The sequence below is a fragment of the Miniopterus schreibersii genome (genome assembly GCF_964146895.1).
Source record: "Miniopterus schreibersii genome assembly, chromosome: 2".
In the NCBI taxonomy this organism is placed as follows: domain Eukaryota; kingdom Metazoa; phylum Chordata; class Mammalia; order Chiroptera; family Miniopteridae; genus Miniopterus; species Miniopterus schreibersii.
In genome coordinates, this window is record NC_138102.1 from 119127425 (window position 1) to 119152122 (window position 24698).

Consider the following 24698-nt stretch of genomic DNA (forward strand, 5'->3'; position numbering starts at 1 on the left):
TCATGAATTAAAATAAATTATCAATACTTATTGAATGAATGAAAACCTACTTTTACAAAACCAACTAAAATTATCATGTAATGGATCCAAGAATTCATATCACAATCTTAGACAAAACCTAAACTAAAAATAATGGGATAATGTGTTCATCGTGAGACTGTTAATTCTTGAGTTTCTTAATACATAATCTCTTAGAGCTATGAAACAGAGAAAAATGTTACCATTGTTTTAATGACAAAAATATGAAATATATAATCCAGATAATAAAATTAATAATCAGTTATTCTTTTAGATCCAAATCTTTAAAATTTGGTATGTGGCCCACCCAATTAAAAAAGAGAAATATTTGTTCCATGATTCAGAGTGACCTTTGTTCATAATGACATGTGTCTGCACACTTTATATAAGTATGTGCCTGTGTGTATTTATTGAATCAGTAATTGAACAATTTTTATTAATTTATAGAGCCTATAAAACACTTGTTTATATGAATTGGGCCCATGTCATGACTTGATATCCATAAACAAAGAAGATGAACTATTCAGAGTTCAATAAAGAGAAGTTTCTAAAATTAACAAGTAAAGCAATCATCTAACAAATTAATTTAAATGCCTCTGTTTTGAATTTAATGAACATTACTAAGTACCATAAAGGAACAAAAATCAAAGCTCCAATCCATGTGTTTCAAAAGCTTTCATTCAAATAAGGGAGATAAAAAATGACCATTCTTTCCAGTTTCCTCAGGTAGTCTGAGGTTATACCTGTGTCCCTGGCTTAATTAATAAGGCGCTCCCTTCAGTTCCCAAAAGTGGCCTTGTTAGGGCAATGAATTATATGCTCACCCTAGAGATAATGCATATAAACCAGTATCTAAAATATAAAGTGGCAAGTAATTAGTATCAGGAAATAAGTAGAAAGCAAGTACCATTAAAATTCATATTGTGTGAGTTCAACTCTCTCTGGTGATCAGGGAAGGCTTCAAAGCAGGTGGTAATTATGCCAGATCTTTAAAAAAAGAAAGAAATATTTCAGTAAAGATGAAAGGCAGGCAGTTTATTCAAAATATGTATATACTTAATGTAAAAATTTATTCACATTAAAGTCTGAATGTAGATTAAAAATAGGTTTTTCTATAACAAATCTGGTTTTCTTACTCAGCCTGCACCCAGTGTTCAGTGGTGAAAATTTTACACTTTAGTTCTATCCAGTTTTTTAGCTTTCTCCCATTAAGATAATTTTATCAAAATACTGATAGACTATGGGAAAAATGCCTAGCCTCTCATATTTTTTAGTCTACCAATAAGATGAGCATTTACTGCAAAGTATTTGAAATGTTTTAACATGGTCTATTTTTTAAAAAAATTTAAGAGTGATATATTTGATTCTACTTAGTTAGGATCACTGTATTTTTCACTCCAGCAATGCTTCCTTTACATTCTTCCTCATCTTGAATGAGGTTCCACCAAAGGCAGGAGAATTTGAGTTGGGACTATATTCCCTTGTATAGTTCTGTTACTCTGAGCCAGGGAGTATAGGAAAGGATTCCCAGAACTACTCCTGCTGTCCACTGTGACAACTCATCCTTCTTTATGACATAGGGATACAGGGTGAGAGGATGTCATGTAATATAAACATGTCTTATGGCATCAGAGACCAGAAGTATGTGGGCAGTGATGGAGAGGGAAAAAAAAGTGTCTAAAACATATAAAAGGCACAGAGCCAGAAACTAATCTATGACAACATTCTTCCAATTATTTTAGTATATGTGCTGCTGAAGCAAGGACTCTTTCAATTATTAAAAATGTAAAATTTCCGGGGGAATCTCTCTGTGTCTGTTTTTCTGTCTCTCCCTTTTACTCTCTCTGCCTCTTTTTGTTTCTATTTCATTGCCCCCCATCTCTCTCTCTCTCTCAATATGTATCATGGAATTGCTCAAGTAGAATTGATGTGAATTTCTGTTTTGTATGGCACAAATCAGTAACAATACGACCAAGTTAGGTCTAAAATTAGGCACCAGTGAAACACATAATTTGTTTCCTTCTAGTTTGGCCAAAGCATGATGGATGCTCCCTGACAGAGTTGGTCTCATTTCAGGTCTTTTTGTCACACCCCTGTTGGGTGGCCCGCCTACCTATGTGAATTCCCAATCACTCCTGGAAAGTTCAGCAGCCAGGATCCTCAGTGCCTTCTGGGCCCCACCCTAATTCATGCAAAAACTCTGGGGAGTCAAACTTAATTGCCTAATGTGTCATGTGACCACTTACTTTGACATGGACAACCCAAGATACTTGTGGGAGAGATGACATCTGAGAAACCTTTATATTCTGAAAAGAAATGGGGCAGGGCATCCAAATCTCTCTTGTCTGACTCTTCCTTCCATGTTGAGGCCTAGAAAGAAAGATCAGAACACAAGTTTCACCAATTTCACGTTTTTCTCTCTCTCCTGCTCCCATAATCCTATGAGTCAGAGAAGGACAGACTTAGACCTCTAGCTTTGTCCTAATTTCTTTCTACTAAGAACAAAAAGCCTTAAGGCCTAGCTGTCAAAGGAAGAGGTGTCTTCTCTGTGCTATGCCTGTGCCCTTTATTATTGCCCTTCAAAATGTTAAATTGGAGTTGAAACAGTCTGGTAATTTTTTCTCTCTCCATGGAGTTTGTTCTTCAAGTCCTGTGTCTTGCTAAAGAGAGAAAGTTCCTAACTTTTCCTTCCCAGGAGCTATGAAACTCCTGGCTTGGCTCTGGAGGTAGAAGGTGGAAAATCAAACATGATTTAAAGGGAAAACTGAAATGCATTTGGGTCACCATTTGCAAAATGTGAATCATGATACACAAGTTTGTGTCTCTCCGCAGTTTTTTCTAACCTTAGTCACAAGCCTTGTTTTCAGAATGGAACACAGAGAAGTGATGCAAATAAATCCTTAAACATCTTAAAAGTATAGAAAATTGATATTTCGTAATTTAAAAAAATAAAAAGTTCTGCTTCATTCATTGTTAATATCCTTGAAACTATGAATTTTGATTTCCTTGGATAAGAGAACTTTATAACCAAAGTTCAAGAAACCATAAGTACTGAAACTTTCATGCATATGAATAAAAACAATGAGAAGTCAAATCTTTATCAGCACTTTGTGTAACTTACAGCTTGGCTCTCAAATTACACCTGTGGTTTATTTTATTTTGAATATATATTTAGCAAAAACAAATTAAAATTATGTGGGTTATACTACCAAATGATAACAGAATCCAAATTTACCTTACAAAAACCAATACTGTCATTCTAGTTTTTACCTAAAGTAAAATATTAATAAGATCCTTCAGCTTATCACATTTTCTCTGCTGGGAAGCAAAGGAAGGATTCTGTCTTGTCTTTAAAATGCTTTTCAATCACCACAACTATTTCTAACTTGCTTAATTCTATTATACATTTGCTCTCTATATAACGAGGCAGTTAATTTCCTTTATGATCAAGGATTTAGAGGTTCCATGGGCCAGGTCTAGCAGAACCGCTCAAGGGTGTCGTGGGTGAGCCCTGCTGCTCCTCCCTTCCCTTCCTTCCATCCTTAGCATTCGCCTTTCCTCCTGCTGGTCTGGAAGCTGCTGCACCGGTTCACATTCTAGAGAGGAGGAGGGGCAGGGGCAGGGGCAGGTCAAATGTAAAAGCCTTTTTTCCCCCCAAGAGATTTTGGCTTTTCACTCAGGACGAAAACCCTGAGAGGTTCTTCCACATCCTACAGGCCAAAACTTTACATCGTGACCAACCCTGCAAGAAGGTTGTAAGGAGGCCGGCCTGATGACTATTTGGCTGCCCGGTGTCTGCAGCAGAGGAAGGCGGGCGGGACTGCAGTGAGTTCCCAGGGAGCCAGCTGCCAGCATCTGCCACACCGACATGCGACATGCGGCTGTCCTTTGGCATGAGTTCAAACTTAAAGGAACTTTGAAAATCTACAAAGATCCCTATCTACATTCAAAATTATAAATTATATTGTAATTATAAAGCTTTATTTATAGTAAATGTCTACAATTTGGGGTAATAAATATATTAACTAGTGCTGGACCATTTACATACTATGTAGCCTCTAATATAATTAAATGCTAATTCTGATCTATTATAACAAAAGTTTCTTCATGACTGGGACAATAATTCTTAGTCAAACCATAGTAAACTGACAATATTTTCAAGTGTAATAAAAAGCCATTGTGTGCAATACTAATTTTTCCCCGGGAAACAAAGGCAATTGAAATTCTACCTGAACTTCAGTGAAACATTTGTTTGGTCAGCACATCTAAAAGAATACAAAAATAAAAAGGAAAAGGCAAAACTCATGAATGAGAATGAACTTAATTCAAGGGAACATTATATTTAGCTATTCTATTTTCTTTCGGTAAAGTTCTTTGTCATAGCTACAGTTCAAGTTATACTCTTTCTGATTATGTACTATAACTGTTGCAGGATGACAAATTTGAGGATATGGGTCAGATAACACTATTTGGGTATCTGTTATTTTATTGTACAGTAACAGACACCAGGTATATATTTATAAATGAGGAAAGTAATTTAGGTAAATGGGGAAATATATGTATTTAATATAATTTCTATGATAGAAAAATCCTAAAACTGATTTTTGAAACCAATACTACTAATTTTTCATAAGAAAATAAGTACATAAAATAAGGCTTGATGAGCAGTTTTGAGAACTTTTACCTAAATATACAAAAATTACACATTCAGGAAATATTTATGGAGCATCTGCACTATACTGAAGCACAATTCTAGGTGATGAGAATACGGTCATAAGCAAGATAGATGTTAGGATGTTTGAACTATACTTTAAATAGTTCAGCCTAGAAAGGATGAGATTTCTATGTACAGTTTCATTTAAGGGCCAATAACTAGGATCCATTAGCTTCTATAATCAAGAAATCAGTCTGGGGTGGTCAGTCCCATCTTTTCAGAAAATTTATACTTTATTGATAGCTTCGGTATGGGCTTTGGATATCTGTGTATTGAACTACTGGTTTTCTAATTAGCATGCTGGGCAACAGAAATGGGTTTATATTAGTGAAAGTAGTGGTTCTTGAGTATTATAATGAATACTACATTTAGATTCTCAGTGGAGAACATTCAAGACACAACCATTGGTTGGAGTGTTTTAGCAACACTCCTTGCTGCTGCACAAGGAAGCATAAGAAATGTAACAAATCCTTTATCTTGTATCCTTCAGTCAGCCTCAGGCAGGGTTACTGCCAGAGCCTGAGGATGACCATAAGTGTAAGAGAACAAATTTTTTTATCTGCCCTTTGAGCAAAGTGTGGTTGGAGCTTCTAAAAGGACAGAGAGCTGGAATGTTCTGATTTACCGAATAGTTTGTGTGAACTGTTCTGTGCCAGCTTTCTAACGACTGTATATTTACTAATGTCTGACATGTAACAGAATTGGTCTGGGGGAACTTTCACTCGGATCTCGCAGTACAACCAAGGAAGAAGGCAGGCTGTGGAGGAGGCCATCTACCTCACGCCTCTTTGCAAACTGTTGTAATATAAACTAAAAGAATAAAAGTTTAAAACTTGTGCATGGCCGATTCAAATGAGGTCAGATTACAACAAAAATTTCCCTATTCTGTGGAGTTTGCATCCTGGTAAGGGAGACGAACAGCACACAAATCAATATACCTTGTGTTACACTATTATTCTACTTTATTGGATACTCACGGAATGGCCCTTAGTAGATGAAGGTTGAACCAAGACTGGAAGCAAATGGATTGAAGCAAGTTTTTTAAAATTACATCAGAGTAGTCTTGTCAGGTATCATCAGGATCTGGGAGCTCTTCCTCCCAAAGTGTACATAAACCAGGGTTGTTGGAACTACATGTCTGCTGGCCACGCAAAATGAATACAAGGCAGGAGGGAACAGTCCTAAGTTCTAGAGAAAGTTTTAACTCCTAGTTGTGTGACCTGGAAAAAGACAGAGACTGTTTTGTCCTGTATGATATATAAATTGAGGTTAGAATAGAAAGTATCTCATGTTTTTTTCAATTTTCAATTTTAAGTGATTGTTATTCTAAATACTCTAGGAAATGTTGACCTTCTAGGTCTTGATGTAAATGAAAATCAAGACAAATATTTTTTAAAATTTTATTTTAAAATTTTTAAAAAAATTATCTTTATTGTGAAAATATTAGAAATATCTTCCCTTTCTTCTCCCATTGACTCCCTCTTCCTCACTCCAGACCCCTCCCCAGGCCTATACCTCACTATTGTCTGCATCCATGGGTTATGCATATATGCATACGTTTTTTGGTTAATCTCTTCCCTCCCCCCCCTTTCCCTCTGAGAATTCTCAGTCTGTTGCATGCTTCCATGTCTCTGGCTCTATTTTAGGACAAACATTTTTATAAACACTTTATTAAGGTATAATTCACATAACTTACAATTTACCCATTTACAGTGAACAATTCAATTATTTCTAGTATATTTAAAGTCATGCAAGAATCACTACAATCAATTTTAGAATATTTTCATCATCCCCAAAAGAAACCCTATACCCATTAACAGTTGTTTCCCATGTTCCCCCAAATTCCTCCACTACCAGTCCTAGTCAACCACCAATCAACTTACTCTCTCCATGTATTTGCCTGTTCCAGGCATTTATTAGAAATGAAATAATATAATATGTTATTCTATGTGATTGACTTCTTTCACTTAACCTAATGCTTTCAAGGTTTATCTATGTTGCAAAATTTATCAGCACTTCATTTCATTTATTGCCCCATAATATTCCATTAAATTCATATACCTATTTATTGACATTTGACTTGTTTTCACACTTGCCATTTAAAGGTAAATTTTTTAAATTTGAAAGGTAATCTTAGTGATAGAATAGCAATTCAGTCACCCAGCCCCCATCTTGTACTTAGTATGTCACAAGTTGTGCTAGAAAATTCAATGCATGTATATCAGAATTTGTCATATACATGGATTAAAGGAGGTAATCTTTATAAAATATTAAGTACAGAGCCTAGTGCATAGTTAACATTCAAAAATGGCTTTTCTTTGTTTTATTATTATTAACAAAGTTATCAATGAGTGACAGTTGAGTATTGATAAAGAGCCCAGATTCTGAAGTCAGAGTCCCTAGATCTCGGTCCCAGCTTAGACAAATGTTAGGTGTATGATCCTGGATAAGTCATTTATCATCTTTGTTTCTGTTTCTTCATTATAAAATGGTTTTAATAATAGAACCAACTCACAGGGGTGTTGTAACTACTGGATAAATTCATGAATGGGAGCAGAAAGAGTCATCCCTAGCACCTAGAAGCTCAGTAAATTTTGATATTATTTATGGGAGAATCACTTTCAATCCCCTAAATTACCACATGTGAAGATTTCACTTTTTCTGTTACGGAGTTACATTTGTTTATATGTGGGTAAAGGAAACTTGAATAATTTGGTGTTGTGTTTCTGTAATTGTCTTCCAGCCTGTCACACACCATTTGTCACACTATTCACACTGAACAATGTTGCCTGGATCACAAAAACCAGTAGGGAAAATCCCCTATTAAGTGGCCCATTTTCTCAACCCCTGTCACAGTGCTTGATCACCAAAGAGACTTCTAATTCTGAAAGCTTCCCTGGGGACAACATCCCCAGGCCTGCACTTGTGTGAAAATTTGTTTCCACTTTCAGGAAAGGAGCCTTGTTTGCTCTGACAGCTCCAAATGCCTATTGGTGCTCAGTTTACAGGCTCAAATTCAGCTCAGGTAAGGGGAAGGAGCAAATCACCCTGCACAAGCAGGCCAGAATCCAGGCCAGAAGTGAACAAACAAAACCATATCTGGAATTTTATGGATGAATTTTCTTCAAAACATTCAGAACAATTCATACAATTTGATTTGCACAAACATTATTTTGATAACTTTTCTCAGGCATAACATTTCACTGTTCCATATGTGTAGAACACTTTAAATGTATCAGAATATTTAATCTTGACACTAATACCCTGGGATAGGTATTATTAACCCGGTTTTGCATTTGAGGAAATGAAGGGTAAGATAATTAACTTAGAAACAGTCAGATGCAGAAAAGAGAGAGAATCAGGATTTAAATCTTAGCCTTCCTAGTAACCCAACAGCAGATGGATGTGCCAAAGTGTTTTAATCGTTTTCCAAATGTTGAACATGTAGATCCCCCCAATATCTTGCTATTAAAATAAAAGTAATGTCACAATGAATATAACTGTACATTAATCTTTGTCAGAATTTTTATTACCTCTAGATAGAATAGTAGAAAGTAACACATTAGGTCAAACGGTATGTAATATTTTTTAAGGGTTTCCTTTAAATCTTTAAAAAAATACATGATATTGCTTTAAATACATGACATTGCTTCCCAGGAGAAGTAAGAGTGCCAAATTTGTGTACTTTTACCCACACTATTATTCTTTGTGAATTTAATAGCTAATATAGAATATTAATTTACCTAATTAATCATGAGGTTGAAAATTATTGTATGTTTGTTAGCTATCATATTTCTTCTATGAATTGTCTACTCATATCTTTTTGAAAAAACACTGGAGCTATTAATAGAATTTTAGAAATTGATTTATGGGAAATATTTTCTTGGTTCTCACATGTTGTATTTCCCCTGATTACTTTTTGCTTATAATTTTGTTTATGGTGGTTTTGTTGTTTTTTTAATAGGTAATTGTGTGTTTAAAAACGAAATTCAGTGGCAAACTTGAAAGATCATATTGGCTTTATGCAATGATTTATGAATTGGGTAGCAGCCCATCTAAAGAACTGTACAAAATGAAAGACTTTTATGGGCAGACAGGGGTGGAACAAAGAAGTTATTCTAGCAAAGAGCAGATTGTTTGTGGCAAGGTCACCTTTACTTAGGGGCAAATTACCTCACTAGTGCTAACAAGGTAATTTCATATTGACTGGTTTAAGATTTTACTCCTGGAAGAGGTTGAAAATATAATTGTTTTGTTTTGATTTGGTGACATGGGGCTTAGCACAAGTGACTCTATTTTGGGCCTGTTGTCTCTTTTTAAACATGCCTAATAGTAATATACTCAAATTATATTTTTCCTTTATGATTTACTTCATAATTTTATGCTAGAAAACCTTTATTATCTCCCTCCCCTAGATCAGATACCCATGTTCATCTATATTTCCATCTTATCCATTTACAGTTGTATGCTTCACATATAATTCTTCAAACTGCTTGACATTATTATAGTATATGGTATAAGGTTAGGATATAACTATTTTTTCTCAGATAGCAGAAAATATATAGCTGTGTCATATTGTTGGGGGCAGAGATGTTGATCACACTCTGTTGACTGTGATAGTGAAAGAGGAGAGGGCACCTAATAGGAATAGGACAATAATTGTTTAATATTATTCATCTTAGTAACTATAGGTTTGAGGTTTTCTTACAGACCTTGGGAAACTGGAGGATGTGCTGCAAGAAGAAAAACAGAGCTGTAAAAAGATAAGAGACACCTTGGGGCTTGGATGGGTCCATTGCTCAGAAAAGAAAATGCATTTTGAGAACAAAGGACAGGATGCTCTTTGATTCGGTTGTTGAGCCTGGAGCCTGACAGCCCTCTGGGAGTTTGTCTCAGGAATGCTGACCATTCTCAGGTCTCAGGAACTGGCGGAACTGGGCTTTAACACCATTGAAAATTAACTACTTTGTCATCAGACTTCAAGATCCTGGAAGGAGACACAGGGACCACAGACCCTGCAGCCCCACCCCCCCTTGCCTGCAGACTTTCTTCCTTAATAATCAGCCTGCTAGTAAGGCGGGACAGAGCAGATTTTATGTGGACAAATCCCTCTGCTCTCCCATTTTGTCAGCAATATTTGGAATAAATGCTCATATATGATGCAACCTTGTCTCTGCTTAATTGGCTGAGGTAACAACAGGCAGCCTAGACCCATTGTGTCTGGTTTCAATATATTGATTTATTCTTGGTAGTTTTTATTGGAGCTCTTAAACCTATATTATAGTGTGGGGGCTAAAAAGTTTAATTTTTTTCTTCCACCTTCTAATTCTTCTCGCTGGACTAATAATGAAATCAACAGAGATAGATTAATAGAAAAAAAGCAAAATTTTAATACATGCACATGGGGCATTCACATAGGCATGAAAATTCCAAAGACAGCAAGGCAACATTGGGTATAAAAGACATTTTGGACAAAGGAGAAAGAGGGAGGACAAGGTATTAGATTTCAGAAGTAAAATGGGTGATTTACAGGTAATTGAGGAAGAGTCAGAGCATACTAAATTTTCTTGCTAGGCAACTCAGAAACGATGGGACACAGGGTATCTAGCTAACAGGCTTGGAGTCTTCCTGCCCAAAGCTCTCTAATTATCATACTAATTCAAATTAGGCTATATCCCTAGATCTCCTTCATGAAGCAGGTTTCTCTGTCTGAATCTCTTGGGCAGAAAATGGGGGAGAGTCAAAGGTTCTATCTGAGTCTGTTGTTTCTTAATAAACAGCTTATAATCAATATCCCACAAAGGCAGCTTCAGGGTGGAAAAGCTTTGGTCCCTTCAGTAGACATTATCCTGCGCTTTTCTTTTTGTAGTTTGAACTATTTTTATAAATTTTAGCATTATTTCAGTTTTTCTTTATTATTTACTTTATGATTCTATAAAGCCAAATAACAAACAAATCAAAGTTGATAAGAGGTGTGATGAAGCAGTATCTGAACACAAGCTTTCAAGCTCTAAATGCCATATGGTTATCATGCTGGTGTGACTCCATTGTGTTTCTTCTCTTTTTTCTCTTATTTCAGATTGAAAGGTTAATGTGGTGAGTGGTGCGCAGGCAGGCTAAATAGCCATCTCAGACTGTGGATAAAGAAAAATTGAATTTATTTAAGGAAAGGGGATGGGAGATGGGGATATCCAAAGGGAAGGGCTACACAGCACTGAGTCAAGGGTATTAGGGCCATGATGGCAGCAAAGGTGTACTTGGGACAGTGAAACAAAAAGGAGCATAGAAGCAGCAGGAGAACCCAGGCTGCTTTGGCTCACTAGGGAGTCAGAGAGAGAGAGAGAAAGAGAAGGGGCTTTGGAGACAGGTTTGGGGACCTTGGAGAGAGGTTCAAGGGGTAAGCCTGGGATGAGCTGCTGCTGCCAGTTGCTCCCCTGGTTGCAAGTCTCATGGGGTCCCCTCAGAGGGATGGAGATGGTGTTGGCCTGCTGGGGTGCTCCCCTAGTGGGGAGCATGCACTGGGTCCTTTTTTATTTTTAATCCTCACCTGAGGATATTTTTTCCATTGCTTTTCAGAGAGAGTGGAAGGGAGAGAGAGACAGAAAGAGAGCAAGAGATCAATATGAAAGATCAATTTGCTGCTTCCCACACGTGCCCTGACTAAGGGCCAGGGATTGAGCCTGCAATCGATGTACATGTCCTTGGCCAGAATTGTACCCGGGATGCTTCAGTCTACAGGCTGATGCTTTAACCACTGAGAAAACTGGCTAGGGTGCACGGGGTTCTTCATCCTGAGCATATTTATCACTTTCTTGCAGGTGGGAATCATAGGGGAGGTCTCAGGAAAGTGTCTCAATAGAATATTCATCAGATTTCCAGGTGTGCTCTTTCAGGGTCGTGGTCTCCACTGATTGATTGGTGCGAGGGCAGGAGGTTATTAGTCAGTGTATCTGGTCCTGCAGCAGCCAGGCATCACTTGTCAGGTTTCACTGCTTATCTGGGCCTGGAGCTGAAATACAACAGAGGCCCAGATGTTATCTTTAGGAAGGAAGGCTCAGGGGGTCTAAACTGCAGGACCAGTGATATGCAAGGAGAGGATAGGTTACTCTAGGGACAATGTTCTTGTTTTCTCAGTTGTGCCCCTTGCTAGGCATCCAGGGCTTCCTGCCCTGGTGTATTTCTGTGCCCAAGTTTCTGTACCTGGCCCATCTCACTCAAACCATTTACACTCAAGTGTCCTTGGTTTGGGGAAGATAGGATTTACTAGGTGGCTGCAAACTGCTGTTTCCCTATTCCACTTGTCCTGGCTTACTGACCTGTCTCAGTTTGCTGTTCAGCACAGACAAGATGCATATTTTTCTCTTGAAATCCATCGGGTCCATCTGCGTGCTACCAGAACACTCTCAGATTTCAGTGTCTGGACAGTTCAAAGTGCAAAGCCAAATTTCTACTGTCTGAGAGCTTTTAGCTAGTATTCTTCTGCAAGTCTAAGAATCTAACAAATGATGTGCCTGTCATTTTGCCTGTGCTCCCAACTTTAAAGGATGGAATTTTTCTCCTGGACATTTTGAAAGAAATGTTTTTTTGTTTTTGGCCAGCCTCAGAATGACTGCCTCAATCTACAGCAGTGTTCACATCCCGGGACTGGTTTCCCATTTGGAAATGACAGTGAAGAAAGATTCAGAGTCTTGATGCAGATCCTGTCTCTTCAAGGGCACTCACTGCACCGTGTGATGGTACCTGAACCTCATACCCATGACTTTTCTACCTGGTTATGTGTGTTTCACCAGTCAAAACACAGAGCAGCTCTGAGTATTTGCAGAATCTGGCACATTTGTTGTGTAGCAGAGGGAATTCTTCTCCAAAAGTGGCAAATCAGAGTCAGCACCCTCTCTAGGGCAGCAATTTTCAATCCTGTTCATCTCATGGCATACATACACTAATTACTAAAATTCTACAATACACCAAAAAAATATATTTTTTACAGATCTGACAAAAAATAGGTATAATTTTGATGCATTCACATTGGATGGCTATTGTTGTGTGGGCTGTCATTTTTTATTTGACATTCTAAGGGAAAAGAGGTCACTTCCCTTGACTAAATACTCAAGCATTGCATGTTTTAAAAATTCTTGCAGCACGCCAGTTGAAAATCGCTGCTCTGGGGCCATGGAAACTTGGGTACTTGTGATTTCATGGGCAATTTGAGGAGAAAGCAGATCAGGAGATGAGTCAGTCATTGAGAAGTGTTAGTTACCAAAGCAGGAAAAAAGCCATAAACTCATTTAAGAATCTTAATACCACACAAAGGATGATGATTTACAGACTTGTAACATCTCATTAAAACCCACCTCTCTGAGAACTGTTCTTAAAGTACATGATTTCAGGCAAGCTAATGGGAGAGTTCTGTCTGTTTCTCACCCATACTTTGTACTTTCTCCTATTTATTTCTCTTCATAGAACCCAGCGCTGTGAAGCAGTTGTGAGACACATAAGTGGTTATAAGTTGATTCTGACTAGGTTTTCTTCTCTTAATATTTTGCTTCATTGTTTCACCCACTCCCACTTAGCTGCTATGCTTTCATACATGAAACTCCAGATAAAAGCTACAGTGATTCTGGAAAACTTCTGAACCATGTTCCATTCCTGCTTCTACTTCATTATCTTTAGGACACACACTTAACAAAGTCCTGTTCCTGTTTTCTTGAATCAAAACCTTTTGGTTCAGGAGTACCTTCTGTCTCGTTTCTTCCTCCTCACTCGGGTATTATTTTGTATTTACTTGAAACAATTTCTCAAAACTCGTAAGGCCAATTGTAGGGGTCCTTTCAATGGCTTGCTCAGAGCCACATACCTGATGTGGAAGAGCTCTATGTGGGTATAAAGATGTTAATCTTACAGGTTTACAGTTTAAATGTCTAATATACTCATTACCTCATTGGAGGTTATTATTAATTTTATAGGTAATAATGACAAACTAATATAAAATGTATTTTTGCTGAACTATGACATAATGTAAATTCTTTATAAAGCTAATAAAATGTGGCCTTGATCACATTCAATTTTATAACAATTCATTAAGGGGAGTAAATGAGACAACAACTATAGTTAGCAGAGTATCCTCACATAGTAGGTGCTCAATGAGTCTTTCCTATCATTATTAATTGTGTATAATACATTCCAAATGAGGTAGTATTTGCTTTATAACTAAGGAAGACTTCAAAGCAAATTACTTATCTGGATTTTTTTTTAAGCTTTGATATTTTCTGTGGGTTTATTATATCTACCCACTATATTTCCAGTATAATTTATATGTCAATATAATTAGAATTTACATGTCAGAGATTAGTGTGTTTTTAATCATCTATTTAAGTTCTTTAGTTGTATGTTGCAGTGAATTGGTCAGGTCCAGAACTGCATTTTCTAGAAAGAAACATGCTCTTGCCCTGGCTAGTTTGTCTTAAGTGGTTAGAGTGCAGGCCCGAAGACCAAAGGGCACCTGCCTCGGTTGCAGCCTCAATCCCCTGCCCTAGTCGGGGCGAGTGCAGAAGGCAACTAATTGATGTGTCTGTCACATCAATGTTTCCCTTCCTCTCTCTCCCTCTCTCTCTCTCTTTCTCCCCGCTTCCTCCCTCTCCTCCACTATCTGAAAAATCAATGGAAAAGGTATACTTGGGTGAAGATGAAAGGAAGAAAGAAAGAAAGAAAGAAAGAAAGAAAGAAAGAAAGAGAGAGAGAGAGAGAGAGAGAGAGAGAGAGAGAGAGAGAGAGAGAGGAAGGAAGGAAGGAAGGAAGGAAGGAAGGAAGGAAGGAAGGAAGGAAGGAAGGAAGGAAGGAAGGAAGGATTCTTGTAAGTCCACTTTTCACTGTTTACTATAGTTTCCACTTGAAAATTTTTTTTATAAAACCTGAAAAATGATTTTATGCTCTAATATTTCTTATACAATGAGTGTATAAAATGAAAGCCTATTGACTGAAAATAAGCAATTCCAATTTAATAACATGGCTTCAGTTAGTATCAGATACACATTAAAGCTATAGTTGGAAGATGAAATGAAAGACAGTAATAATTCATTTCATAAATACACTAAGGCCTTTTTTTTTCCTTCTACAAAAGATGTGCTCCCTTCGAACAACTCAACTGGTAGAGCGGGAGCTGTAGTCATTTTTTACAAGGATGCCTCGACATTTCTCTCTGTGAAACACCATTGGGCTGTACCACCATTAACAACGCAGGGTGAAAGTCACCACCACAGCGTCCTTAACACTCCGTGTCCATGAGGTTAAGCCTGTGGTTGCGACTGGGATTCCCGGACTCGGAGCCTTCTCCTTTCACTGTACGCAAAGACAACACTGGTTTTTTACATTGCCTCTTGCTTACAGGGCGGCAGTAATAGCTCATCCTTTCAGTTGTCCAAAGTTAGCCTTCTCTCCCTTCTGGGTGGTTGTCACACTGATCCCTGCCCATCCTCTGGCCGGCGCGAACAATCTGGAAACAGGAAGAAGTTAGCATATATGTGTTGCTGACCGTGAGTCAGGGCTTCCTGCCTGTCGATCGTCCTCTGCTGCCCAGCGGGAAACAGCCCCCGTCGGAGAGGCACCAGGTCTGCATGGGAAATGAGAGAAGTCAGAGCAGCACAGCATGCAGGAGGTGACATGCAGGAGGAGACATGCAGGAGGTGACATTCCTTTCAAGGGGAAGCAGAGCCCAGTTTTCTTGGAGAGGAAAGGCTGAGCTCACCAGGGACACATGGCCCTCTGTGCTGTCCGGTAGCCTGTGCTGAGGATGCAGATGGAGAAGCTCGATTAGGTCTGGAGCTTGGCCGCCTGTGGTAGACCAGTCTCTCTTCAGGGCCCCATGCTTCATTCCTTTGCTTCATCCTGCGTGCCACTGCAAAGAGATTCTCAGTTTTGTATAAGTCAGTCCCACCAAGGTACGATCTGATAGTGATTTAAAGGAAAGGTCTTCAGAGGGACGTGTGTGTGTGAGTGTGTGTGTGTGTGTGTGTGTGTGTGTGTGCACAAACCAAGAGGTGAAGAGAGAGCTTGAAGCCTCGGTATAAACACAGTATATTTAGTTAAGAGTGCAGTGAACCACACGTTAAAGAAGCCTGCCTAGCTCAGCCGGGCGGGGCTCAGCGGTTGAGGATTGACCTAGGATCCAGGCGATCATGGTTCGATTCCAGGTCAGGGCACAGGCCCGGGGTGCGGGCTCGATCCCCAGTGAGAGGCGTGCAGGAGGCAGCCGATCAATGAGGCAGCTCATCACTGATGTTTCTCTCTCTCCCTTCCTCTCTCTGAAGTCAATAAAGATATATTTTAAAAAAAAAGAAAAAAAGAAACCTGCCTAAACAGAGGTATAGGTCTAGTTGTACTGTCCAATATAGTAGCCACTAGTCACATGTGGCTATTTAAATTCAAATTTTAAAATGCATTAAATTAAAAATCTATTCCTCTATTTCACTAACTGTATTTCAAATGCTTTCTAACTACGTGTGACTAGTGGCTATTGCATTGGGCAGCACACAACACTGTAGAAAGTTGTATCGGACAGCACCGGGAAGGTTGGCAGTCACAATGCTAGTGACTCTCGGCCCCTAGATTCTTTCTAGCTTATTCATTACGTGTGCTTGTCCGTGAATACACAGCTCAAAGTGACTGTTCCACCTCCAGAACTCATTCAGTGCTTCAGGAAGGAAAAAGGGGAAAGGCAAGAACCAAAATGCTTTATTACAGCTGATTCTCTCCCCACATTTTGCTTTTCAGAAAAATAATAGCTTTTCCAGAATCCCCAGCTACTAGCTACCTTATAGCACATGGAACTGAAATGGGCCACATGGTCTCCCCTGACTGGGAGAAGGTCTGGTGTAGTGAATATTTGTAATTGGCAAATTGCTACTACAAACAAAATCAGAGTAGTGCTGTAAGACAGAAAGCAAGAATCACTGTTGTATGGGCAACATCTGAATCTTTTATGGCATCAATTTTAAGAAGTTTAAAATATTTACTTTAAACTTTTGGTAAGCAAATTTAAGCAATTTAAAATATTAGAGTGCATATTAAAAGAAACATGGATATGTTATACTGTGCAGTAGAATATAAAAATATGAATTTTTAGATAAAGCATTATAATTCAAAGAAATCATATCCTTTGGCAGGAAAACTTTAATATATAACTCCACATACTTTGGGGTACTTATTAACATGTATATGGCATCAACTTAATATATATGTCAATTTAATATATTTAATTTATATATCTATATAACTATATAGCTATATAGCTCCTTTACTAGTAGCAAACTTTTCATTTTCATAAATGACTATAAAGAACTGTCTTCAGTGTATCAAGAAATGAAGAGTGTCCACCATGGCGAGTGAGAGTTGAAAAGATTTTGATTATATGCGGTTGTGTGGGAACTAAACTTTCTTCAGTCTTCCAGATAAACCTCAATAACAATTGTGTACACTAATGATATTACTGCTTCGTCTCCCTTAAGGAGCTCTTTAAATTCCTGATAGGATCTTCTTAAAATTAGAAATTAGCTTTTTAATTGCCAGATGCTATAGTGTTGAAAGAAAGTATCAACCTAGATATTCTGTCATTGAATAATTACTCTCAGGATATGAATATCTATTTACAAGTGAGTTTGCTTTGAAAGTTCAGTGGTATGTTTTTCCTAAGGTAGCATTATTTTTGCGGGGGAGATATACCTTTTTGCCTTTCCACAAAAAAATATGTGATTTTAATCTTTCTTTTTTCCTACCAAGTTAACTTTTAATATCACCATAATTATCCTAAAGTGTAGCTCTATTATTTTCTCTTTCACAGTTATTAAATGGCTCCCTCACTTAACAAGAAAAGGTACTGTACAATATCTTTAATGACCATTTTACTTAGGTCTTTTAGGATCTGAGCCCAATCTATCTCCTTGATTTTAGGACTTTCTATGTCTTTCCTGAGCCTCTACTTTGGACAAATCTGACAACTCACACATCCTCAGCAATGACTATGTGCTTCTTCTCAAAGTTTTAATAATATTTCTGTCACTGGCATGGACATAGCTTAATGTACTACACACATGGGTGGCTCCACCAAGGAGGGTCTTAGTAGAGCTATGATTTTGTACAATAAGTAGGTCAATTTTCCATAATTTTCCTGATCCCTCATCTGCATTTCAATATTTTCAATAAAATAAAATAGGATTTTGCTACATCTTCACTCCTTGATGCCTCCATCCTGAAAGTTGCATATTAATCACAAATATTGAAGATAGAAATAGCTCCTTCACTTTGTCTCTGTGGGTATATGGCTTTTCATTTCCAATGTAATGATTTAAAATAAGTAATATTTAGTGTCTCTCAAAATGCAGCATCTTGTTCTGTAGCTTGCATTCAACAAGCTCCCATGTTATTGTGCTTGCATTCTCCTACAAAAAGCCAAAAAAAAAAAAAAAAAAAAAAGATTCTGCTCTCTCCCTTATAACTACTTACTACTTATGATTTCAAATGGATATTAAAGCATAGATAAACACAGCTAATGGCAACAAATGAATTAATTGAAGCATCTATACCTTGAACATGAGAAAATTGAAGCAGCAGGCATTTTATACTTGCTTTTGATGAAATGAAATATTGAAAATAAATTTACTGCATTCATTTTTTAAACTTTTAAAATCAAACTATACTGTATATTCATAAGTGTAAAAGTCATAACTATGCTGCTTGATTATTAAAATAAACATACCTGTGTAACCTCTACCTGTGCCAAAATATAATAGAGACCTACGCCTTGAGAAGCCTCCCTCACGCCTCCTCCCAGCGTTGCCGCCAACGTTAACTGCTATTCTGACTTACATCACCGTAAACTAGTTTTGTTGCCTGTTCTTCCATTTTACACAAGTGGAGTCATATAGTATATGTTCTTTTTTGCCTGGATGATTTTGTCCAATATAATGCATCTAAGATTTATCCCTGTTGTTAATGTAAAAGTGATTTTTTTCATTGCTGTATGATATTTCATTTTGAAAATGCAATAATATTTACTTATTTTACTGCTGATGGTTATTTGGGTTGTTTCCAGCTTAGCGTTTTGATGAAGAATGCAGCTGTGAATGTGTAGTGTTGTGTCCATATTACACATTTCTGTTCACTTTTCTATTGTACGTATATACCAGGACCTGGAACTGATCAAATGATTATAGTCAGCTTTGATACTGCAAGACAGGTTTTCAAGACAATTGTACCGACTTAAACCCCAGCAACAATATATGAGAGTTCAGATTGTTCCCTCTCCTCACTCATAATTGGCATTGTCGGCTTTTTAAAGGTATTCTTTTGGGTATAGAGTGGTATCTCACCATTGGTTTTAAATTCGCTTTTTGCTGATGATTAAGGACATGCGACACCTCTTCATAGTTAAAGGCCGTTTGAATTGCTTGGTAAATCAAATGTCTATTTTTTTCTTCCTTTTTAAAAATTATCTTTATTGTTATAAATATTATATATGCTGCCTTTCCCCCCACTGAGCCCCTGCACCCCGCTCCCCCTCCCCCGGCCTTCTCCACACTATTGTCTGTGTCCATGGGTCATGCATATATGCATAGTTCTTTGGTTAATCTCTTCCCGCTATCTCTTCCCCCTTCCCTTTGAGATCCCTCAGTCTGTTCCATGCTTCCATGTCTCTGGATCTATTTTATTTGTCAGTTTATTTTGTTCATTAGATTCCACATGTAAGTGAGGTCATGTGACACTTGTCTTTCTCTGCCTGGCTTATTTCACTTAGCATAATACGTCCAGGTCCCACCATGTTGTCTCAGAGGGTACAAGGTCCTTCTTCTTTACAGCTGCGTAGTATTCCATGGTGTGAATGTCCCACAGCTTTTTTTATCCACTCCTCTACTGATGGGCACTTGGGCTCTTTCCAGATCTTAGCTATTGTAAATAGTGCTGCTATAAACATAAGGGTGCATAAGTTCTTTGTGATTGGTGTTTCAGGATTCTTAGGATATATTCCTAGAAGTGGGATCACTGGGTCAAAAAGCAGATCCATTTTTAATTTTTTGAGGAAACTCCACACTGCTTTCCATAGTGGCTGCCCCAGTCGGCATTCCCACCAGCAGTGTACCAGGGTTCCCTTGCTCCACATCCTCGCCAGCACTTAAGGATCATCTATCTTTGTATTTTTGGATTGTTTGAATTTAAAATATCCTGAATAAAAGTTCTCTTTAGATATAAGTATTACAAATATGATCTCTCTGAAGCTTCCTTTTTACTCTTTAAATCATGTCATTTGATAAATGTTTTAATAAAATTTTATTGCAAATGGAGAGACATCATCACCATGCAGCAGAACCTAACAAAATTTCTATAAGACTGTTGCTGTGTTATGCATTAGTATTCCCCCCTCCCCTTTTGGTGGCCTATTTAACCAATTAGTGCCACAAATTCCTATAAATCTATCCTGTACATTTCTTTTATTCTCTTGTTCCAATCCTTAAATATCTTTTATTTTCAGATATCTATTTCACTTGTGAATAAAAACACTATCTGTGACAGGAAAAATATTTAATATTTTAAGCCCTCAAAGCTTTATAAGAAACATACTTTGCTTACTGAAATGGACAATAGGAATGAAGAAATTTGCAAGATTTAGAAGGTTGAGGGATAACTGATTTCTGCTAGAGAAGAAACAAGTGAAAGGAAGAGACCCTGAGGGCAGAGTCCAGATGTTGGAAGCAGTGGCCCTAGGCTGGAGAGAGCTAGAGGAGGGGAACGGAATGACGGTGCTTGAAAAGATTTTTCTTCAGTTCTGGTATGTGGTTGCAGCAAATCTCCATTTCTAGTAAAATCTATTTGGCAAACCATTGCTTTCTAGAATTGAATCTACTTTTGGGGAGGGTGCAAGGAGTTCTTATTCAGAATGGGCACAAATAAGTGAGAGGCTGACCAAGAGGACCCAGTCACACTTGGGTTACCCACAGTTCTAACTTACATCTGCATAGTATAACTTATGCTGCTTTTTAAGTTGAATTTTTAGTTAACAATAGAAAAATGATTTATATAATATTATAGCAATATATTTATAACAAATAAAATTATATCATATTTCCAATCTATTATAGTTCTCTAAATTGTGGACATGTGATAATTATATCAGAATATATTTGAACTAGGCTTGTCTTTGAAAACCAGACACTTTTTTTGTTTGTTGCTACATTATATTCATATTGTTAATCACATTTACATTGGTAACATAGGCAGCTACTTGCCATATGGTATTTACAAAGTAAGTTTTATCATATTTGACAAACTTTAGTCATGTCTTTGTTTTTTCATCTTAATTACATAATTTGGAGAAATGTGGTTTTAGTGTGTCCAAAAAAAATACATGCTGGCAAAAATGGTAATAATTGCCTATTTTTCATATTGACATTTCTTTTTTTAAAAAAATGAATGCTGCGCCCTCAGAAGGTACTATTAGTGCTATTACTCATGTTTAAAAATCATATTTTATTACAGTGTACCACTGAAATTCCTTTTCCGTTTGATTCTCTAATTTTTTGATAGTATTAGAAATTAATAAAATTCACTGAACTACTATCCCCTACAGCTAACATCTGCCTTCCTTTTATGAAAGAAAGGCTTTCACATAAAATTCCCCTCAAAACAATTTTAAGACTCATACAATTTTGTATGCATGTAAAATTCATGTAACGTGCATTCACAAAGGCCCTTCATGCTGCTGAAATTATTATTGGTGAGAACTGATCAAAGTGGGAGGAATGCCAATGCCCTGCAGGTGGGAAAGGGGTAAGATGACTTCTACAGAGAACCTGAGTCCTGATAGGATACTTTGTTTAAACTTTCAACAGAGATTTTCAGAGTCATCAACTTTAGACTGTGTTAACTCCAACATTTTCTAAAATGTTGTGCGGTATCTTGTATCCACTGCCTCCTGCACGCCCCCTACTGGGGATCAAGCCCGCAACCTGGGCATGTGCCCTGACTGGGAATTGAACCACGACCTCCTGGATTATAGGTTGATGCTCAACCACTGAGGCACGCCAGCTGGCCTAAAAGACTCTTTTTAAATTAAAGAATTCATATCTACAACCTTCTAGAACAGAAAAAGATTTCTATTTTGTTGCTGGTAGGATAAAGGGATTTTTAAAAATGAATCATACGTGAAATAAAGCAAAATGTTTAATAGACATGTACGAAATATTTGTTGAGTGCCTCCTTTGTGTAGTATGGACTAGGACTTCAGTCCTGATTCCATGTTTATAAACAAAAACCACCCAAAATTCCCAGCAGTCAGTGGCATCTCCTGTTGGAAAAGTTACTCTGCATGAATTTCAACAATCAAGGAAAATGGCCTAAAGATTATTTTACTTCTTTCATTTGCCTGGAGAGAATGTTAATGATCAGGTGTCCATTCTCTGTGTTCTGTTTTTTCTCTCTCTCCTCAATTGCCTTAAAAATTGGTGTCTAAATCAGGCAGGCTTGTTACTATTACTAATTGTGTTTATTTTACTGAATCAGGGAAAATATGTCATATAGGAGCAGTGTGAGTGTCCCCAGTCCTGCTGGATGCTTTTCCTGCCATCTGCTTCATGATTCCTCACTTTGCTTCTTCTACCCTTCTCTAATAATCAAGCAAACAGAAGGTAGCAGCAATCTCAGCAGTTTTTCTTTCATATAGCACCTATGCTCTTGTTGATAGTTTCCTTGAGGCCAAATATCATCAAGAACAAACATAATTTACCAGGAGCCAGCATATTGTGGTGTGTAGAGAGAGGGATTTGAAGAGCCAAGGGTCTTCAGTTTGAATCGTGGTTTTGTCACTTACTCAGCAGTGTGTACTTAAACACACTGACGTGGTTTCCCTATTATGAGATGGTGATAACAATACCTAGCAAGATGTGTGGTGTAATTAAAGATATGAGAGCCATAGCTGGTTTTGCCCAGTGGTTAGAGCATCAGCCTGCGGACTGAAAGGTCCTGGGTTTGATTCTGACCAAGGGCATGTACCTCAGTTGCAGGCTTGATCCCCAGCTCCTGGTCTGGGCTCACGCAGGAGGCAACCAATTGCTGTGTCTCTCTCACAGGTACGACCTCTGGCTAGGTCATAAACAAGAATCAACCAATAAATGCATAAATAAGTGGAAAAACAAATCGATGTCTCTCTCTCAAATCAATAAATAACAATTAAAAAATAAAGATATGAGATATATAACCTTCTTAGAACATAAGAGGCATGACTTAAAAGACAGCTAAATGTCAAAAGTAAAATCCAAGGTCTTTGTCTTCAGCATCTTAGTATATAATTGGAGATACATTTTATACACACACACACACACACACACACACACACAAAATCAGTATTACAATACAGTATATGATTTTGCCAAATCATTGATCAGGATAATCATTACTAGAGAATTTTAGAAGCCCATGTGAAAGATTCCATGACATTCATAAGCTAGTGACCTTTTCGGAGCCGAGAACACCACTGTGAAATCATTGTCTTGGGCAGGTCCTCTTGACAGAAGTTGCCACAAGACACCAGAAGTGGCTGTGGGAGGCTACAAAGCTACTGCAAAAATTTAACAATGCGTTAAAGGATAGAACTGTACAGACAGATAATTCTGTTTACATTGGAATTAAAATCACTTAAGGACTGAGGGAAGCAAGCAGCACAAATAGGTAATTCGCTCACCAAATGTTAAACAGAGATAAGCATAATTTTCTTCCACAGATAGACTGGTAGCATCATTGACTTGAAATGAATTAAATTGCATTGAGCTACTTATTAATCCAGAGAAAACCAATTGCAGCTATGTATAAGCATCCTTCCAAATTATTTCCCTAGCAACTTCACACCCTGGTGCTAGTGTTGAATTTAATAAAACAGGGCCAAAGAAGCTGTGGCAATTGAAGCATGTAGCTTAACTGCAGAGCTGAGGGAGGGCACACAGGGCTTTATTCAGACCATTTCACAAAGATGTAATATCCACAGAAAGCACCCCAGGATTTGCTTCCTTCCAAATTCCTTGCCTTCTCTGCACTCTTGGCCTCTTACATACAGATATGGAAAAGATAAAAATTCTACTGCCCAATAGAGTAATAATAATAACTGCATTATCCTATATTGGTTTAGTACTTTTAGACTTGTCATAGTGAAATCACATACATCTTGACTAGTTTTTATTGGCTTTTTAAAATTTCTAAATATATTTAAAAAATAATTTTGTTGTCTCAAAAGTTGCAGAATATTCACATTATTGGAAGATGGTCTGTGAATTAAATTTTAAAAACTTTTAAAATGTCCCTATTTTAAAATCACTTCAGAGATATTGGATGAATAGAAATATGAGAAGTTTGGTCAGAATAATTATGTCTCTTGGTAGGAAAGGAAATGGAAGTGTGAAGAACATGAATTTTGTTTAAAAAACCAAATTGAATTGGTTGAAATAAGACCTTGAAAATGCTGAACAATAGAAAAAAGAGTAACATTTTCCCCTTTACCCCAATCCAGCTTCTTGAATGTATCAGTTTAGCATTAATATGGTTATATGTCTTTAGAGAGAGAGATTGGAGTTTTCAGAACTCTAAATTCAGTCATTGAGAATAGGAAGTATTCTTTGAGCATTAACAGTGCCACTTAAACACAGTGTGCTCAACGACAAATGCCCAAGTCGAAAAACATGTAGTGCTCAGCATCAACTCTAATGAATGTGAGCGGTGCACATTGCAATCTGCCTACCAGTGTTCCTGACAAGGAAATGTATATATTTTTAAAGTATGTGTCCTGAGTGGATGAGTCCACTCTTTAACTATAGGAAATCATTGGTAAAGCATAAAAAGCCCCAAACAAGTCAAATAGTAAGAGATCCGTTAGTGTGTGTGTGTGTGTGTGTGTGTGTGTGTGTGTGTGTGTGTGTGTGTGTAAGAGAAAGAAAAG